The following is a 21,565-nucleotide window of genomic DNA, read 5'->3' on the forward strand; positions in this document are numbered from 1 at the left end:
AGGAATGAATGATTACTCACTCTTTATTAATAAATACCATTAAGAGATTAAACATCAGTATTTCACTGGGTAATTTGAACAAATACTAGCAGAACTATATATGATACTTACTCTTATGAAAGCCAGAATTTAGTTTTGACTTGTCTCTAACAATTTCTAGTATAAAACACTGAAAGACATCAATCATTTAGAGAATGATGTTAAAAATAACACATTTTTCAGCACCTCCGTATATTTCAATGCTTATCTTCTTGATTTATGCAACAAATCAAAAACAAGAGGTAAGGGTTTATAATACTCTGTTTACCAAAGAGAACATTTTACTTGTTTCCCCTTCACTGAGTATAATATCTGTTAATGGCAACATTTATGGTCACAAGTAAATATGATTAATAACAGCTAACCTGTTCAGAAAAGCGTTCATTTGCAAGAAGATATGAAACAGATTTCATTAATATTTTATGCCAAACTAATTTACTTTATTCCATTTCTTTCTTTTCTTTCTCTGTTTTAATACTTATGTTTAGACATCAGTGGTTACTTAAGTAAGCCAGTATGTAAGCAATCACTTGAATACACAGATTCTGGACTGTGATATACAACAAAACTTTTTCTACAATACTGCCCAATAGCTTTTGCTAAAGTATGTATACAACCAGCCAACTCGTTGGTTGACTCTTCACAGGAACATGAGGCTTCTCCAAGTGTGGTATCCTCATGATACAGAAGGAAGTCTAAATAATTCTAAACTGCCTGTGTCAAACACTTCAGAGACCTAAGAAGCCTTTCACATTACTTTAAACAGTTATGCTTGTTAAGAAAAAAAAAAAAGATAATAAATTAATAATAACAAGGCTGATCGCAAAAGCCGTTGATAAATTCTGAATTATTAGGGTGTCTTGTTCTTCAACTCTAAAAAATGACTTCTAAATTTTAAAATGTATTGATTTAATAGTTACAATAAAAATATTACAGGACTTATTTTGAAATACTTCATAACTATTTTTTACATTATATATATATTTTTTTTTTACTAAAATTGGTAATATTCAGAATCTTGCTAGAATTGTATATGTGGTACTGAATGTCAGTGCCACATTTATGTCCTTTATCACATAAAATCTCTTGTGTGCTGTAAGTGATGCTGTTACATTTTTCTTTTAGTTCTTAAAATGTTTGGTAATGTCGCTAATGTGGCATATATCTAGACTCTTTTTAAACTTTTTCTTTCTATTCTGGACAAGGAATAAATATAAGTAGTCATGCTTGTTGCAGCGATAAGCAGGACTAACGCAATGGAAACAGCGTTACAAAAGGTGGAATGAAAATACAGCGCTCACCCGGATCGGAAGATTTGGGGCTCGCAGGAAAAGGCTCCCACCAAGGAAGGATCTCCAGGCAGAGATCCTTCCTCAGGGGCAGTCAGCCCTTAAATGAGGCCTAAGAGGGGTGGAGCCTGGCTCCACCCCTTCTGGTTGCACAGGTGAATTGCCTTCACCTGTGCTCCCAGGGCTGACTGGGTCTTTCCTCCAGGTGCTCAATCAGTGGTTCAGGCCATGACTCAGCAGTTCCCATACACTTGTTCATGTCGTGATTAACTAATCACTAAGTAAATGTCTCTGTTCATTTCCTGCCACCACTGGCAGTCCCCTGGCCACGTGTAGGCAGGACAAAACTGATACCCATTGACCCTACATGTTAAACTCCTCCTGACAGAGAACCAGCAACTTTAGAGAACAAACCTGTAAAGAATAAAGATGGTAAGGCAGGCCTAATTCTGAGTCTTGCTGGAAGAAAGTTTTCCTTCAGACACTGACAGCCTGAAACTTGCAGGAAAATGACATATACGTAAAATTGAAGCATTGTTTTTTTTTCATTAGAATGTGCAATAAGGAAGTGATTAATTATGTATTTTTCATTTTTTGATGCAGTTTACTGGTTACATTGCTCCAGCAACGTGTGTATATATATATATATATATATATATATATATATGGCTGTATATATAATCGTATATTTCGCAATATTAGTGAACCCGTTGAGAAAATAGATGGATAAAGAAGATTGGTCCATCAGACTGACTTTGCAGTAAAGTAAAGTAAATAGTTCTTGAGTAGCCGAGCTATAGTAAGAAGATCCTGCAAGAAAATAATTTAGCAATCCCCAGTCATGTAAGAACAGTAAGTGCCTCTGCCCAAGGGCATTTCTGACTGATAGAGTAACCACTGGGGTTACTGTAGCAGTGATTGCCCATATTTCATTTTTATTTTTAAAAGTCGGCCCACATGGCTGACCTGCTGCCTGGCCTCTCCTAAACATCAGAGGCTCCCAGCAAAACACAAAACTGAGTCTAACAGTGTCTTGTTGCTTCCTTTTATTTTCCCTGCAAGTCTAGAATTAATATTCCAAGACAAGTAACACACTCAGGTTTTATCTTTAACTTGTATTACTTTTTAAGTTTTTACATTTTTCTTTTTTTTTTCTTTTTTTTTTTTTTAATATATATTTTGGCTAATCCCTCATCTAAGTCACAAAACACAGATAAGGCAATTTTTCTTAATCCTTTCTAATTGTTGCTCCTCTTCTTAGAGAAGATGAATCCTGGCCGACAGCAAACACCATTGTAATTCCTAAAAACAGCACTGCAAAGCCAGGGATGAGCTCTACTGACACCAGTCAATTTGTTAATTGCTGAGAGGAACTTGACTTCATGTGACAATGGCTGCCCTCAATCAAGAGTTTCAAAAGATTGTGTGCTATTAAATGGCTGTTTTGGAAAGGATATTACCTGACTCAGAAATTACAGCAGGATGTTGGCAAGCTTTAAATTCCCTAAGTAGGATTTCAACAGCCAAGCCAGAGCCTTTTTGACTCTCTCAGCATCTACTTGGCCACAACACAATCCTATTTATCCTGAAATATCAGAACCAGAGTATGCCAAGACCAGACTAGACAAAAGAGGAGAAAATAGTGAGGTAACTATTGTAAGCGCATGTGGCTCCTTACAGTGCTGTGGTCTGTCCTGAACATGATTCAACTCAAATACGTGGACTGTGTGGACAGAAAGCTCACAGTAATCTATAACTGACACACCAAAGGTCTGAAAATTAAAGGGGAAAGTCCTCGTATATGGATCCAAAACATATTCATGGCTATTTAACTATCTTACTATTTTACTTTTACTTTTTACTATTTTACTTTTCTTTCTATTTACAGCTGTACTGAAGTAACTGGTACATTTATAAGATGCTAATTGACCACTGTATTAATTAAGGAAAGTACAATAGTTATCATATAAAATAATAAAGACATGATATAATGACAAAAAAAGTTAGTTATAATCATAATTAATTAACATCAAGGCAGTGAAGCATACAGGAAGATTTCAAAAAACCCTGGCCTCCCCTGACGTTTAAATCTGTCATCACACTACATTGCCATCTTCAAATTGTGTATTTTTCTCATGAAATTAATGTCTAGCTGACTTACAAAAAAAAAGTCTTAATAAAAAAATATTTTAGAAATAATTCTTTGCCATAAGCTGCGTACACAGTAACTCTGAGCTATGGGAGAAATTAACCATTACACTGCAGATCATTTTGCATCATATTTCTCATCATTAGTGATCCGCTATCAATTACCACTCCTCTACAAAAACCATTACGGTGTGCATTAAACATACTTGGCTCCTTCTGGGGTGGAGAATGACAGCCAGTCACTGCTTAGTACATCATGATAAGAGAAGGAAACTTGGTCAAAGATACCCAAATTCTACTTTTTACAAAACATGGTGTATAATGACGTTGCAATTGTCAAGTAGAACTGGGCAGGATCTCAGTTTGTGAGACTTTCTCCTAAAACTCATATTGAGAATTTCAAAACAAATTTGAAAAGTCTGCAGAATTAAAGGTCTATAAACTGACATGCAATGGATAGTGCTTAGAATACATCAAATGTATGTCAGTAATAAGGACTGCCACTCAAGAAAGAAATTTTGCTGGACGTTGCAGGTTGTCATCTTTAAGGCTGCAGTTCTGATGCAGACAGCTCATCTATTATGCTCCACGAGTCTTCAGTTTGGGGATATCTTAGTACAGAACTATCCAATTAATTGCTTAAAGCTGTAGTAATGTTATGCATGACAAGCAGGAAAATTGCTCTGATTAGGCAAAAGTGCAGAGTCAGACCTCAGAACAATGCAGCTGTATTTCCTTGTGAATATACAGGACAGAAAAATCAAGACAGCTCTTCTCTTTGAGTAGATATGAAATATGTACTTGATGCTTTCATTAAAAATCAAGTAAATGGCATTTTTGTATCATCACTGTCACAGAGAGCCACCAGACCTCTTTTACTGAGAAACATCTGTCTTTAAATGGCAAGCTTAGAACAACATCTACTCCTTCCTTCTTTCCTTTGCAGCATAAACAAAAACTGTCTCTATTAGAAATACATGAACAAAAGTTAATGTACTTCAGCTAGAATCACTGCAAATACACTGCCATTTCTTTTTCTTCTATCACTGAGAATGCTTTTCCTTTTCCTAAGAATCTTTCCGTATATTTTGGAGGCACAACACTCTAAACTCTGACCACTTCAGATTCCAGTCAGGCTGTAAGAGAGGCATTCAAACAAAAGCCAGTAGATAATTAAATATGATAGACATTGAAAAATAAAATTAAATTAGTAAAGTATCCTACATTAAGACAAGAACTCATAGGAAGCTTGGACATTCCATAGACAAACAGGCAGGAATAAGATGGCAAGTGCTCTCATGTCACAAGTGACAGTTATATGTTCATAAGTCAAACTGGAATTCAAAGAAATGTTAAAATAAGAAGTTAGCAACAGAATGTGAAAGAAATATCAGTAATAATCAATGAACTTCAGAAAGTATCAGGAAAAAATAATGTGCAAGTAATGAAATGCAGTTCTCTCCATATTAGAAATCCTTACAGGTGAAGGCCATTAAAGCCACAAAATCAGAAAGTAAATGACCTGAATAAGCTGAAAAGTCTTATTGAGAGCAGTAATATCGAGGATTATTGTAATATTCATTTTTCACAGTCATTGTAAACTAATCATTTACTTATATGTTATTGTATAGCCTTATATGATGCATCATGGTTTGAAAGGTGTGTCAATGTATGCCTATGCATTAAAAATTTAATGTTCCAATGTTTTTTCTAGATTAAGGATCTAGGTAATGAAAATTATGCATATGAAAACACTACACATGAACAGTATATAAGCAAGAAATAAGAAGAACAGAAGAGTGACCTAACTCTGAGGTCACACCTGTTTTGAGCAGGAAGGTTAGATCAGTTTCCAAGGTTCCCTTCCAACCTCAACTATTCTATGATTCTACCATGTGTTGCTGTTGTCATTTTTTTTTCTAGAAACTACATGAAAACTACTCACCCTATAAGACACCTTATGATTCACCACTGGCAAGCAATTTTGGGAACTAGTAATTGAGGGAAGTTGATGTAACTGGGTCCTAAATGATCTTGCAGCTGTGGGGCTGATGGCAGTAATGATATTCCCAACACCCAGCAGCTGAAGCTTTAACACAGTTTTCCACTGCCTTACCACAGTTTTCAGATATGTCTTGATAAATACAATAAAAATGAGACACATAAAAGTTCATGTATACAGCACCGTAGCTACAGGACAATTGCCAGACGCTGAGGCAAATCTCTGAAGGAAGGTCTTCTCTGGCAAATATTGAAAAAAAAAAAAAAAAAAAAACCAGAAGAAAAAAAACAGAAGGAATCAGAATTTAAAAACTACCAGTAGAAATAGTAATGGGCACAACACTTGGACCAAGTTACAAAAATTAAAGAAGATTAACAGAAAAAAAATGAAAATGGTTCTCAAAAAAACAACCTTTTCTGTATTTATCTTTGGATTATAAACCATGTTCCTTCAGTTATCACTTTATATAGAGATAAAGCACTCAAAATTATGGTGATTTTACACCAAGGTTTTCAAAGGAGTGATAATGAGAGCAAGTTGATCACATCTGTGCCATAAATATGGCACTGCAACTCCAATCTTCCTCAAAGAAACTCCATAGGAAGTGTTGGGTTCACATTACTTGGGCCATATCTATATCTAAACCCTTTATTGATCACTGCTCTACTGGTCTGTGCTAAGCAAGCAAATATACCCCAGGTGGACACAGAAGAGCTGTCAGAAATTGGAAATAGAGATTAGTTCATGTCTTTTGCTGAAGTCCTGTGTTAGGACCCAAAGCAGCTTAAAAAGAGAGCAGAAGAGAGCCGACAGCGGGCCCAGAGTAATCCTGACCCTCTGCTGAAGTCACATTAACTACATTTGGGTTTGCAAGACAGAGGATGAGAAACCAAGACAGCTAGCCTGGGGACAGGCTTCAGGTTATTAAGACAGCCACGGGGTTAGCCAGGAGGGATACAAACTTCGGTGAATATTCCTAAGGGGAAGGGGGAAAAAAATGGGAGTTGAGACCAACCAAGTAGCCTGCCTGGTAGCAACAGTTATATGATGGCAGCCTTCAGCTAGCCAGAGGCATCCATGAAAACTGCACAGAATCAGTTCTAAAATCCAACTATAATGTCCATTTGTTGTAAAAATTAATTCCCTAAAGAAGAGAGCAAAGGAAGAGAAATCAAACATAGCAAATTTTTCTGACATTACAAAATGAAATGCAAGTCTATACCCTTCTCAACATAGCATCTCTGTTAAAATAAGTGCTTCCTCGGCAGTTCATTTCTGATGACAGCCAAATCCCCAAATATTAGTACCATGAAACATTATTAGATATTGAACCACTGAGGAAATACAGTAGGAATATAAATAGCGGTGCTGTTTTACTTCTTTTAACTAGACTTTTGAAACAAAGTGTGGGTCTTTCTGATAGCTACACAGGTGTGATAGACCAACACTTTGTCTGAATAACAAAATAAAATGTTTCTTCATTAAATACATTAAACCAGTTTATGCAGATGAATAAGTACTGCTCACTTGCTTTCCAGTAGCATCGGCTTGCAAATTATTTGCAGGAGGATGCTAAATTCTCTCTTTGGTATGAATCCAGCAAAACTACTGCCAGATCACACCTCCTGGGAAATGTGGGACTTGGTGTGGGATTTGGCACAGGACTTTACAAATGTCAGCTTTTCTGTAAAACCATCAGGTCTGTTGTCATGAAAAAATCAGCTATGAGTAATTTCTTTTCTTAATATTACTAGCCAAAACAAATAAAGAGGGGATGAGATGTCAGTCGTGTGCAGCCATGCACCCAGAACTGGATTTTTGTAACACATTCGACCAGAATAGCTATATGTAGAATTTCAGTTTTAAAAATGAATGTCCACTCTTTGGATCAGTACATGTTGTATTTAAAAGTTTATCTGCCCTGTACTTGGAATACTTGTCATTATGACAACTTAGGAGGGAAACAGCAAACACTATGAGCTCAGCACTCACACTCAACTCAGAGTTTCTGATGTATGACTCTATTTCATTTTCTTTATAGCTATTTGTCTCTGGAGATAATAGACTTTATTTCTATTTTTATTTAATAAATAAGCTGCAAGATTATAAAGCACTGGCAAAATGTTAGGATTTGAACAGGACAGTCATGTAAATAAATTCAGCAGTCTGATAGCTTTTTTCCCAGCCTGGCAAGCAATGAGCTGCATGAATGCTTTGCTGAATCAGTACCCATAAACTAAAATGCTGGCAGATCCAAGCCTTTAAGTGGTTAATTAGTACCTCATTTCTAACATACTGCCTAATCTGTGGGAAAGTAGAGCATATCTGCTCCAAGCAAATGCAAGCAAGTCAATTTTGGAAGACAGCTTGTAAGTTCAGGAAGCCAGAAAACAGATTTTTTTCTGAACGGACATCTTACTCCATGCAGCCAATCAAGAGATTTTAATCATTTCAGTACGTATCAACCTACCAATGCCTACATTCATCGCTCTGAGTCACACATTGTGTTTGCACTGGGATCTCCTCAGAAACCTCACACTGATGGCAACAGCAGTTACACCTTAACCTCAAGAAGAACCACTGCTAAAGATCCCAAAATTAAACTTTGACTATTACACTATCTTTCCTCAACTTTCAATAGAAAAATTAACTTGAGCCTATATTTATGTCTAGTACTTGTGTAGAAGAGTTGTGAAAGAAGAAGTACACAGAACAAATTTTAGAGGTAAAAGCTTCAATATGGGTCCAGTGTTGAAGTAGGTCAATTTTTAGGACTAACAACCTTGACAGTGTCCCTTTAATATGTTGATATGTTTCTGTAAAGCACATTAAGAAAAGTTTAGCGTGAAAGAGGCTACAAATGTGTTCGATACGATATGGCAATAAGTGTACATTTTGAGCATACTAAAGCTGCCAAAGTACCTTTTAAACTGCTTTTCTTTACTAGCTAAGGGCTCAGTTCAATGTAAAAAAATCCAGACTTCTATACACTAGAAGCTGCAGAAAAATCTGTTTTTCTGTGACATCTGTAACCCAATGTATGTATTTGCAAGGCAGAATCTACATCTTTCTTTGAAAGCGAATGAAAGTTTATTTACTCATTATTTGTCTGTTCAGACCATTACGAAATTTCAAGTGAGATCAATGCTGACTGTTGTCTGCATAGTTAGGCAAAGCCACTTGCCTCGAGGATGTACAAGCTCTGAGTACTTTGTTTTCAACAACACTGCTGAGTCACCATGCTTGCTGCACTTTGTTACTTCTGAATTGCGCCTAATGTCCATTGCACACACGAATCTATCTAGCTGAAGAGAGTCTGAGGCTGCAAGAGATATGGTCTGCATCATATTTACAGGTATTGTTAAGAAAAGCCATACTTGCCGCAGGAATTCTTTTGTTTTCAGAAGAGATTTTACTACTGTGTTTTGTTTTCTGCATCAATTAAAGATGCTAATTCATCAGTCAATGCATACATAAGACGTGTTAGATGTGTTAACAGTACTGATAGTTCAGGATACAGTTCTCTGTAAAATAGGTAAAGCTTAATAGGCAGTCTCAAATTTTATAAAGAACCATTCCTAAATAAAGTTCAGTTAGGAAATCCCAAGCTGCCTTTATTTTTGAAATGCCTTGGTCAACCTCCTTCTAAATACACTCTGTTATCTGGTCTAGTGTTTGGCTACCCTGCACTCAGCAGGGGGGTTGAAACTCAATGATCTTTGAGGTCCTTTTCAACCCAAGCCATTCTATGATTCTATGATCAATTACTAGATTTGTGAAGCACTTCCTGATGCTTTATTACTACATCATACTGGCCTTCCCATTGTTCCCACTGTTGCACATTGTTAAAATAACCTATAGGTACATTCAGTAGGTTTTGAACAGGCTGTCCTATGGCATTCACCATTTTTGTATAATGGGCAGTAAAGGGTACAGTAATCATGGTTTCTATTTTGATGCCTGTTATTCCACCAGTTGGTGAAGCTGAAAAATCAGACAAGAGGGAGGTTTCCAAGCACATAAGTTTTCTTCAGGTTTGAAATGTAAACAGACAAACCTTAAAGCACACAGATTATAAATATGTACAAGCTTGTTAAGTGAACACAGTTAAATAAACTGATTTGCATAACACTGCTCACAAACTACTTTCTAGGAATATTTCTGGAGTTGCTCCCAAAATATTTTATTAAATAAACATATAAGGAAAAGCACTTGAAAATATGGCAAATTAATATAGTATTTGGAGGTGTGTTTTATTTTAAAAAAATCATAAACTAACTCCTAAAGACCAACAAAATGAAGACTGATGTTCAACAAAATATCAAAGAATGAAAAGACATAAAATACATATCAACACAAAAGTATATTTTCAAGTATTTTATGCACAAGTGTTAACTATTGGCAAATGATGGTAAAATATTTTCATGGAGCTGAGCTACAAATAACAAAGTGTAAAATTTGACTCATTGTGCAAATTAATATATTAAAAGAATCAGATCAACAGAAGGTATTTGACAGCTCCAAGCGAGCTGCTCCCAAAACCTCATCTTAGCCAAAATACCCTTATTGCATCTTTAATTTACAGCTATTCAGTATTTACTTTAAAAGGAGGAATGGGTGGGTGGGTGGGAAGGTTTTCACAAGTTCTCAATTTTATCATAGAGTTTTATTTCTTCTTGTATTCAAATTTACTCTCAGCACACCTGGTTAGAAAGAAGGCACCCGCACCCATCAACATCTAGCATTTATTTTTTTCCCCCTAATATTACAGTCATTAGTAACGTATCCTTGCACTGTTTCAATATCTGCACAGAAATATGCCTGCTGTATCTGATATAAATTTTATATGGCTGCCACAAAGAACCTGAATGAATCTGAAATATTTTTTTTGAAAGAAATATAAAAAGAATTATACATGTTCTTACTTCAAAATCCAACTACACAACGAGCAATCCACACATTCCTTCTGAAATTCTTGAAATCTGCAGAAACAATAAAGACAGGGATTGCTGTCACAAAATCATTTTTTACAATGCCTTCCTTTCTTCCTCTTACAATTCTGTTCTCCTGGAAAAGCAAGCATTACCTTGCCTTTTTTCTAAAGCACTTTTGTACTTTTTTCTACATGTATTTGTTTTAGTTCACAGTCTCTCTACTTCACTGTGAGTTACTGCAGATACAACATATAAAGAAACTCGATTTAGATTCACCAAATCAGGAATTGAACTCATTATAAACAGGCATTTCTTTCGTTTCTTCAGCAACATCTTTGCCCTTATGGTAAATGGTAAGACAGGATTCATGTACTGCAGGGTATCTCAAAACAGCTGCTTGATTGCCTAATCCTTTCATAACAGATTGCAGTGCACAAAAGCACTATCAGACCAGAGTACTGCCCTACTGCAGTTAATACAGGGCAACAGAAAAACAGTGACTTATCTTTGCAACAAAAGTCCTTCTTCACTGAATATCTTTGATAAAAAACATTCATAAGCAATGACTCTTTCATTATTATTTTTTTAAGGCTTGCCCTAGATGCATCTTTTCTACAGAACAAAAAGCTCCAAATCAAAATTAAGAAGTAGCTCCTTCGGCCACTGCTGGCATGTAAGAGTCAGTCCAGAAACCCAGCATGCAGTGAAAAAACCTACAAGGCTACAGCAACAGTATGCTGTGTACACCTCTTCCCCACTGCTTTGTTAATGTGCAGCCAAGCCAAAAATCATAAATCAGCTCTACCTCCCTAGAGAACCTGGCTTTACATATGGCTGTGTCCAAGGTCTGGCAAGGTGCAGTCATAATAGACTCAGATGAGTGGGAAAAACAACTTGAATGGACAACACGTCCCAACAACATACCCACCAAAGCAGAAACATAGATGCAGTACTGACAGCTGGATATGGGACAGGGAGGACGAAGTCATAGCCAAGTTTCCTGTAATTAATAATACCAAAGAGATGTATATGAAGTATTTCTACCCTCCTACTTGCATCTTACCAAATATAGCCAAGTAAGTGACAATCACTAGAACCCTGAGAAGATGTTTCTATTATTTCTAATAACCACTTCTTTAGTACTGTGTTAACTTCACCATTCATTCAGACAAGTTAACTCATTAATAAAGCTTAGACTAAACTGAGAATAAGCTTCCTACAAAGCAAATCATAGACACTATGTATGTATTTGTTATCTGCCACCCAATCCCATACAAGAGACAAGAAATTAATGTGTTTCTTATATCATATTACACCTTCTGAGCAAAGAGTGTATCACTGAGCCTGAGCAGACAAGAAAACAATCTCTCCTTCAGGGTGTCACACTGCAGAGTTTCAAGCAAAGAAGCAGCATTACAACGTGAAAAGAAAACTCCTAAGAGGCACAGAACCCAATACAGAATATTTGTGCACACACAAGTACAAAGAAGAAAAAAAAAAGAAGAACAAAAAGGTAGTGAAATAGCCTTTAAGAAAATTAAAAAAAAAAAAAATCAGAATGATTTAGAGCAGCACCGAAGGAGTGGTGTATTCAAGACTAAGGCACTGAAAGAACCCCTTCCCACTTACAGCCAAATATATATAAAGACAAAGTATTTAGGATTAGAGAAGATAAAAGATCAAAAGACTAAAATTAGATTTGTTTAACTGGATTTATGAAAGGATATATTAAAAGGTGAGCTGCACAAACAAATTAAGCTTATGTAGTTTTGACAGATTCAACAAAGGGTCATGTAAACCACAACTACCACTGGGAAACAACAGTGGGCAACCGGCTCCTGCAAGGGTGTGGTTCAGGGGAAGAAAAAAAGATCAGTTGATAAAAAGATGTTGTGAAGAGCAAAGCCCTAATTAATGCACTGTATCTTCTGATAGTTCAGATTTCAGCCTTGTCATGGTTTACTACAATCAAAACACAGGTAGCAACAAGACACAGAAAAGGAAAGTAAGCCTGAGGGTGTTTTCACCTCAGACACAAGAGCTGCCAACATGTTAATTGCAGAGAACTATTTGGCCTCCAGAACTTCCCTGGCCTCTTTTCACTCCAGGAGCTAAAAAGACAATCAAAATCACTCAGGCTCCAACCAGGTGTTTGGAAATACCAGCCAGAGTCAGTGCTGCAAACACTTGGTAACTACTTCTTTTCATTCTGCTGTAACTACTTAAGCCCTCCTAGGTTCCATCTTGTCTCCCTTTCACACATACCCACAGTCCCCAGGTGATAGGGCACTTGTACAAAAAAAAAAATCAAAATAATTTCTAACAGTAGATGAAAACCCTTCAGTTCATCTTCCCAGCTACTGGACAAGTGTTTTGCTGCAGATTCCTGTGTGTGCTAAACACTATGCTTCATCCCACCATTTCATATCCTACACATTAAGAATACCACTGCAGTGCTCTGTAATATTACAAAACATTCTTGATAAAAGCTCGCATACATTTTCAACTGTAGATTGATTCATCTGTACTTATTTTCTGGTGTTCAAAAGTACTCACACCACAAAAACATCTACTTATTTAATACTGGTTTTTTTTCCTGCCTATTTAGCAAATCAAGTCACCATACATATCCAGTGAGCGCTGGAGGTGGTACAGTCATGTACCACCGACATGGGAAGCATTCAGCCAAGAAAGGGAAAAATGGAGGGAATGGGATCCTTTCCCATTCAGAGTCATGGAGTTAAATAACACAAATAAGTGAACATACCTAAACAAGTAGGGCAATTAGCTCACTACATAATGTACTTTTTTTTTTACATCAGCTAATGAACATATATGTCAAGAAACAGCTCAGAGGAATATTTGAGTGTGTGGAGCATAAACATCAAACTGGCTGGACAAAATGAGAACACAAGAAAGAAAAATCATGACTAGATAACTTTACAAGGAACTTGATGAGAAAGATGAGATCAAGCCAATAAGGAGAATGGCAAAGTTATTAAAGAGGGAGTAGAAGAGCAAGGTTAATTGGTTAAGGACACCAGAAACAGACATAGGAAGATATCTGAGGTCCTGAGCACCATGCTTTAACTGGGGAAATGAAGATCAGAATAGACCTTGAACAAGAAGCCTGAGGACTGGAGACTGGGATCTAGTTATTATATACTTATATATACAAGATAATACTTGTTGTACAGAGTCAAGCACAAATGTTTACAAGGCAGCAGCATCACAGATAGCAGCTGTGCGAGGGTGCAAATTCAGTGTTCAAAGGTCCCAACAGTCTCAGCCCTGTTCTGCCATGCAAATTATTAAATTTTTAATATGCCAATTCTCAAAATTCTCATAAGTAGACTAAATCAATCTACCTGTTAAGTGATTCTTTTTTGTATAACGTTACAGTAAATTCTTCCAAGTTGTAATTATACATATATTTAGGCACATGTTCATTCATCTGTTGCAACCCAAAATGATAACTTTAAATTTTGTTATTTAATTCTCATAGTTCGGAACTTCTAAATGCTTAGCTTCCAGTAAAAAACATATCCAAATTTATTTTTACTATGCATATTATTTACGTAGTCAAATAATTTAATTTCATGAACAGAAGGACTGAATGTACTAAAAAAATATGTAATAATAAAGGTACTGCTTACAGTGCTGATTCAGTTTAAAAAAAAGTTTTTTAATCATTTGATAGTTTAAAATGTATGCACCAAATTTTTCTTCCATTTAGAATAGTCTGTAGCTACAATCAAGGCTTAACAAAGGTAGCACTGAACAAAAACGATGTATGCTCTTACAATATTTTTATATACTGACACTAATTTAAGGACTTGTCATTAACTACATTTATGGTCTTTTTTTGATTTGTACTTTTTAATGCAATCAGTGCAATCTCATTCTGAGCTGTGAGAGCTAAATGAAGACTTCAGAATACCTTTAGAAAAGAATAAAGAGAATTAAAACAAAGATTTTCCTTGATCTTGTCAACAAAAACTAATCCTGGAAATGGTTTGACATTTTATCTGTATCATAGATGTAAATACCTATATTTCAAAAGATAATTTTTTCAATTGGTGTCGTAACAACATAAAAAAAAAAACAACCACAAGAGTTGATCTTTGTCCTTAATGGCATTTTGGCATTTTCACTTTAAGGAAATGCTGGAGGTGATTCCTCCACTCTACATAAATCAGGATATTCTATCACAAAAAAAAAAAAAAAAAAAAAAAAGTTTTGCAGTGTGTAAGTGTGAATTTTGCTGATGAGAGACACAAAGGCCCCAGCTTGTACTGATAAAAATTAGAAACATACAGTACCAATAGAAATTAAAAGAAAGTATGACTGCACAGCTCACTCTATAATGTGCATAAAGGACGTAATTTGTGTTCAGAACTAATTTTTAGGATATTTTGAGTAGTTTAGCAGCATACCATCTCTTTTTCTGCTGCTTAACACAATGTCATATAAATGGCAGGAGTTAGGACTGAACCATATTTATGGTGCCTTTAAATTTTTCATTCATTTTTCTGCTTCTACACTTGCTATGTAATAAAAATTCCCACAACCTTTCCAAGAGTTAAACATTAAGAGGTTTCAGTATTGCTACAGCAAACATTTTCATAAGCAGAGATCACGGAGATGTCTGCATCACTACGTTCTGTGTTATCACACATATTAATTATTAAAAATGCCCTGAACACTGCAGTCCTGGTTAGAGCTTCTGGATGTTTAATTAATATTTTCAGTGGAAATAACAGAAATTATCTTCATTACTTTAATATCAACATTTGCAACTGACTGATATTTTCCAATAAGAGATGAATCCTTTAGGCAAGAGACAGTGGGAGAGAGGGAGATACAAAACATATCTCTTTAGTGCATCCCCTCTGTAAGACAAGATGGTAAATTTCTGATAGGAAAAGGTGCACTTGATGTGGAAATAAGAGGAAAATAAAACAGTTAAACCTGAAATTCAGCAAAAGTGTTTATTTTTCTTTCAAATATGATACATGACTTAGCTGCCAGCAGTTTGAAATATCTTTGTGCATTCTAAGATCTGTTTCATATTCACTTTGCACAGTATCATGAGATTTTCACTTTCTTCATGGAAATAACTTACTCATCTAAAAACTAAGTAAGACAAAAAATCATTTTCTATTGCAATAGCTTCTGTGAGCTAATATTAATCCTGGAATTGTGGAATAAGATGGAAATAGGCATGAAAGAACTATTAATTGCCAGTGATACAATTTTACTGCTTAGGAAAACTGCGATAAACGATACTAGAAGTTGTAAAGGAGAGTTGTGGGGTTTTTTTTGTTTGTTTATTCAGCTATCTTAAACAATGAGTTTGTTTGATATTTTTTTCCTTATTGGATAACCTATATGAGGAAGATCATTAAAGAGTAAATGGTTTTGCTTTTTTCTCCATTGGCCATATGGTCACCTCAGAGATTTAGGAATTTTGTTTAGGTCCCATCTGTGCCAGTAAGAGTTTACTGGCAATGTCAAGAACTCCATGCTGTACAGAAGTGGACACATAGTAGAGGAGACCTAAATCTGAGGTGACATGGTGCCACACACAGTTTGTGTATAGATCCAATCTCAGATGCTCAAATTTTGCCCTGTGTCATACACACGAAGACTGACATATTATGGAAAAAAAAGAAATTCATAAGATGATTGATGCAAAGTAAGCAGGGAACTTTTAATTTACACAAAAATTTACACTGACACACAATTATCAGCAGAAAAAAGAATTGCATTATGGTTAGCTATGGTTTCTTGCCTTCTTATAAGGAAGTAAATCATATAGCACTATCTACTGAAAAGGAGAGTTGGCTCTCTAATCATCTCGGAGGGTTCAAAGTACAAAATCAGAACTCACAACTGCAGCATCTTGAGATTCTACTCATAAAAGCTCTCATCTAAAGTCAGGGCACTGAACTACAAACTGTAGTAGAGGAAACTTTCTAAATGAAGCCAAAACGCTGGGTCATTACCTGAAATTACTAAACCGGAAATTTACTCCAAAAGCTTGGATTTCTTTCTGAACCTGGCATTGAAGGAAGTAGGAACAATCTTTGAAACAACACACATCAGCTCCTTTGTTCTAACAGATCAGGTTTGCAAATAACAACATGTATTTTATGTAGACATAGTCCTTCTGTAAAATCCTTCGCTTGTTCATGATTTTCATGACCAGGACAGAGGTCAAAGTTTTTGTGCTGCTCATGATTGTATTCACTTCTGGGCCAGCTGAAAATGAGACCCTTGGAGTGTCAATTGGAATATAGGCACTAGATTGTTCAAAATAACTAATAAATGTGGGGGATAAAAAAGGAAAACTGAAAATATCTCAGTTGTTTTGTGTATGTATGTGAGTGTGTTTTCCCACTGTAACACTGGGAAAATGTGTAGTTTTAGAAATTTAGGAAACAATTGGTCAAATTACAACTAGAGAATTTCCTTTAACAATAAGTTTCTCTTTGTAGACAGCATCCCCAAGTGTAAATGAAAGATCCAGTAAATACGTTAAGTAACATTTCATAATGAAATACATCAGGCAAGATATTAAGGACAAGATTTTGAAGAAAGTAGCTCAAAATTCCAAGTGTACATCTTACAGCACTGGATATGATAAACACAGAGAGCACATACTCTCATTTTCCATATTAAGTATTTCAAATAGGTGACCAAATTTAAGGACTACAAAGTCACTAGTAATCTTCTCACTAGTATAGTTAGTATGCTATAAGTTGTATGCTATATTAATAGCAATAGCAGTAGTGTAGTGTAGTTTCTAGTAGTAGAGTCATTAGAATTTACATATTAGGGAACAGATTTATACTTCCATTTAGGACATAATTTGACTAAAACATTTTGTGACACTACCAAAACAAACTAGATTGATATGGTATAAACTAGTAAAGAAATTATCCATACCATATGATACATATAATGTGAAATACAGTCCTAGCCACAGAAAAGGGGGGGATACTGTAGGCCAAGCACCCTTTGCTGAATATCTCTTGAGAATTCATATAGCAATATAACACAACTAAACTCATTTCTGTTCCTAAAGCTGCACGTGCCTTGCAAAAGAATTAAAAGTAGGTAGTGACAATGCATAAGTTTATATACAATAACTTTTTACCATTCAAAGAATAAATGCAAATGTAAAATATGCTGTAATGTAATATTTTGAGTTACACAGCATATGCATTTAAAGAATATTTCAGAAGGATTATCATGGTCTCCTGCAACATGAAGCCGTAAGGCTTTGAGTTTTAGATGTGGCTGACCAGATTGACTTTTACATGATCTACTTGTCATCACATATCACACTTAAGACAAAAACAAACCAAAACAAAATCCAAACTCACAAAGTCAGAAGTAAGCTTCTGTCTCTTTTTTCAAAAATTTTTAAAAATATAATATATTCATGCCATGTGCATGCTGACAGCTGAAACATCAACAGTCAAGAAACAGTAAACTAAGAAAAAGCACAATATTTGCAGATAAGTTTGGACCCGCTGTGGGACTGTGGTAGTTTAAATGCACTGCCAAAATGCATAGAGATGCATTCAAAGGATAATAAACAAAAAAAATAGGAACCCTAAACCAACAAGACCAATGGTGAAACTCATGGTGCTTCTTAGGTGAAGGTTCAGAAGTGGACCGTTGATCTGGGCTGAGCTCAGAGCTGACTTTATTATACATGAATATGAACCATTGACCTGGTGAAACATTGTTAAAGTTATACATTCTTAATTTGGTTAGTCAGTCACAATACTGGAGTTAGCAGTGAAAAAGTCACATCTCAAGTTGGAAAGGGCAACCTGTAAAACTCGCATCTATTTTCCTTCATGAAAGAAGGAGCATGCCCCAAGAGGAAGAAGTCCTTTATCTCCATCTCCTTTGGAAATAACAGTAAGGACATCATTAGATTTTCCAACACCATAAAAACCCTAGAAGATATGTTGAAATAATGCTTCTTATAAGTCTGTTGCTCTACCTTTACTAATCATTTTGTGATTGTATCTCTCATGCTCTTCATGTAAGTCCCTAAATTGCGCCATAGGAGTCCAACAAATTATTCAGAATCAATGACTGCACTCTCACATATTCTGTTCAGGACTTTTTGTTGTTGTTTTTACACAGGAGTACCAAGTACTTACAATGAAAATAAATATGTGCAAGACATGACCTAACATCCATCTGAATGTTTTGTAGGTAGTCTGAAACAATGGTTTCAGGAGTATACTCCTTCACTAGACGATGGTAGATTTATCTCTTTGACCCTTTCCTGGAAAAAATCACACTCTGTCTGCTGATTACAGAAGGATCTTAATAAGTTTAAATTTAGCACAAGACCTTAACATGTATTAAATAAGTCCCACCCTTAATCAGCAGCTTTCCTACTCAAATTCTGGATCTTGTTTCAGATTCAGTTGGCCAAGGCAGTTACACAGTAGGTTTCATAAACCGAGCATGATGCTTTAGGGTTTCTTTGTCAAATACTTTAAGAAGAGAAGAGGAACAAACATACTTCCTTTAATTGCAGCATATATATAAATAAAGATGAGTGAAGATAATGTTATCATTTTAGCAAGTGAAAACAGAGACACTAAGTAAACTTAAGAAAACAATTTTTCCTTTTGATGAAGCAATACACTTTAGGACTGTTTTTGAGGCCAAGTTGAAATTTTGACACTGTGCTTGCTGAGGAAATTATTTAAGATGTTGGGCTCCATTGAGATGGGCTTTAGACAAACACTGCCTACTCCAGATGTCATAAAAGGGAATATATATTTTAACCTGAAATGAGATGCAATTGTGTTACAGAGTACATGGAAAGTGAAGTGCTTCTTAAACATTCTTTAGAGGGTTCAAATCATTTTCAATTTGTAAATCCATTCTGTTTTACCAGCTTTCACCACATAATATATATATATATATTATTTATTTATTTATTAGGGAATGTGATCACATTTTTGGAACAAACAGCCCTGGCAACCCACTTCCACATACTAGGACCTCATCAAGGTTAACAGAAACTTCAAGACATTTTTCAGGTTCTGCTAAAGCCATCAGTTACATGAAAAAACAATCTGAAAAGTTCACTAAAAGTTAGAACTATTAGAACAGTTCTTGAACTGACAGGACGGAGATAGGTAAATGGAATTTGGTCAGCTATGGGTCCACAAGCAATTGTCATCTGTTTTCCTTTCCTCTTTATTTTGTCCAGAAAGTTTACATTTAAAATATATATTTGTAGTAAACAAACAATAACATTATAAAATTTATTCTCTTCTAATGAATATCAAAACTGCACAATAAAACACAATCACATACAAACATATGCAGCAGCAATGAAATGCTACTAAGAAATACATTTCAGAGCCTTAGGTGTTAACAAGTGCGATGTTGCAATAAAGGTTTCCTTTTAAACAGAAAGATCACCAAGAGCTTTTAAGTCTTATATTCATAGTCCTGAGATCTAAGGACAAAATAAACTAGGCTAATCTTGTTTTCAGTTGCTTTAATGTATCACTTTCTACTAACTGAATTAACACCACTAAATTTATCTTCGCTAAGTCTGCCAGCTTTGTTTCCATTGAAAGTGATAAGACCTAGGTCCCTCACAGTTTTGAAAAAAGTCATTACCTTACAGCCTCAGACTCTGAGAATGTCTTGCAGAACTCACTACTACTACAACACCAAAAACCTTTAAAATCATGGGTCGTTGTGAGTGACACCTTGCCAAGTGAGGCTGAGAAATGACAAGCTTGGAAATTGTATGCAAAGGCAGAATTTCAAGTAACGATCACTCAAGTAAGTGTTGGATAGCAGAGTACTAGGCCTGTTTCCTTTATTCACAAAAATCAAGGAAGAAATTAAATTTCATAAAGATTTTGTTGTTGTACTGGCTAAGGAGGGATTTCTGACAAAGCAGTTCCCCTATTCTTTTGGGCTTCATTCAGTATTTGGCATCTTATTATGAATTATTACTTACTACAGCTGTGGATTTCTATGGAGAAAGCAGATTACCCATTCTGAGCACCTCAGGACGCATGCCAAAGCAAGTACATATGAAAATACATATAGTGGATGAAGAACTGACTCTGCACATCACTGTAGGGTTTTTTTTCTGTCACTGAGGCTCCATCTAATTCACTTCTGGCTGGGTTACTGCAGGGGAAAATAAATCAATAAAAACACAGCCTATTGTGCTTAGAAGGCTAGCTGCATGCCTCTCCCCTTCCCTATTTGAATACACCTTGATCTCTCCAAGGATATAATTCTCTAATCTACCCTCTTTGGACAGCATGCTGCTCTGAGCTGGCTGAGCTCAAGCGAATGGGATCCAGAATCTGGATGGCCATTAGCGGAGTGCTGGGCCCGGGATGGTAGGCCCCACTGAGAGACTAATGGCTGCTGGCCATCAGCCACTCACAAATACCTCAGTCCTGCCTCAGTGTACACAATTGCTTACTTTCAACTTTACCATAATTCAAGCATTTCTGTTCTTACAGTGACTGGTAGAGCAAGCTGCTTTGTGTGCCTCAGCCTGTATCTGCACAAGAGCTTGATTCTTCCCCAAACCTCCTCACATCATAAATTACTAAAGCCCTACTGCTCATCTGGCTACAAAGTCTAAGATTTACACTCAGAAAACAGTCTCTGAGTGGACTAGAGTAGAGCTAACAGTTCAGTCAGTAGCTGAAGAGTGGTAGTAGTGTTGCTGAAGAGTAGCCCACCGCAAACAGCTGTTTCTCTCGAAGAAAAGCATCTGTTCCCTCAGTTGGTGTCTTTGCTAATGCCAGCTGACAGAAGCAAGGAAGAGATTTAAATGCCCTCCTGAGCTCTCAGCAATCTGACTGGCAAGAGATACGACTGCCCTACCTTCCCCTTCACCTTCCTCTGCCTGACCAACTTTCCTGTTAGAAGGAAATCAGCACTTACACACACTGCCCAAACCACACAGAGTGGCCACACTTCTGCACTTCTGTCCCAGCACCACTTGGAAATCGCTTTTATGAGTCTGAGCTTTTCAATGATCAATTCTGTTCAAAGATTTCCCTGCTTTGGAGGAGGAGATCTGGTCAGCTGACATTAGTCACAGTTCAAAATGACAGCAAGGT

At 36.0% G+C, this 21,565-nt stretch overlaps 1 long non-coding RNA gene across 2 annotated transcripts in view; it reads right to left on the reverse strand.

Annotated features, from left to right (window-relative positions):
* Positions 1–21,546, reverse strand: part of LOC110394434 — a 35,837-nt gene extending 14,291 nt beyond the window's left edge. For both annotated transcript variants that reach the window (XR_002435622.1, XR_002435621.1), the window contains exon 1: positions 21,387–21,546. This is a non-coding gene — a long non-coding RNA (uncharacterized LOC110394434). The remainder of the gene's footprint in view (positions 1–21,386) is intronic.

Source organism: Numida meleagris, chromosome 2 (genome assembly GCF_002078875.1).
Source record: "Numida meleagris isolate 19003 breed g44 Domestic line chromosome 2, NumMel1.0, whole genome shotgun sequence".
Lineage (NCBI taxonomy): Eukaryota > Metazoa > Chordata > Aves > Galliformes > Numididae > Numida > Numida meleagris.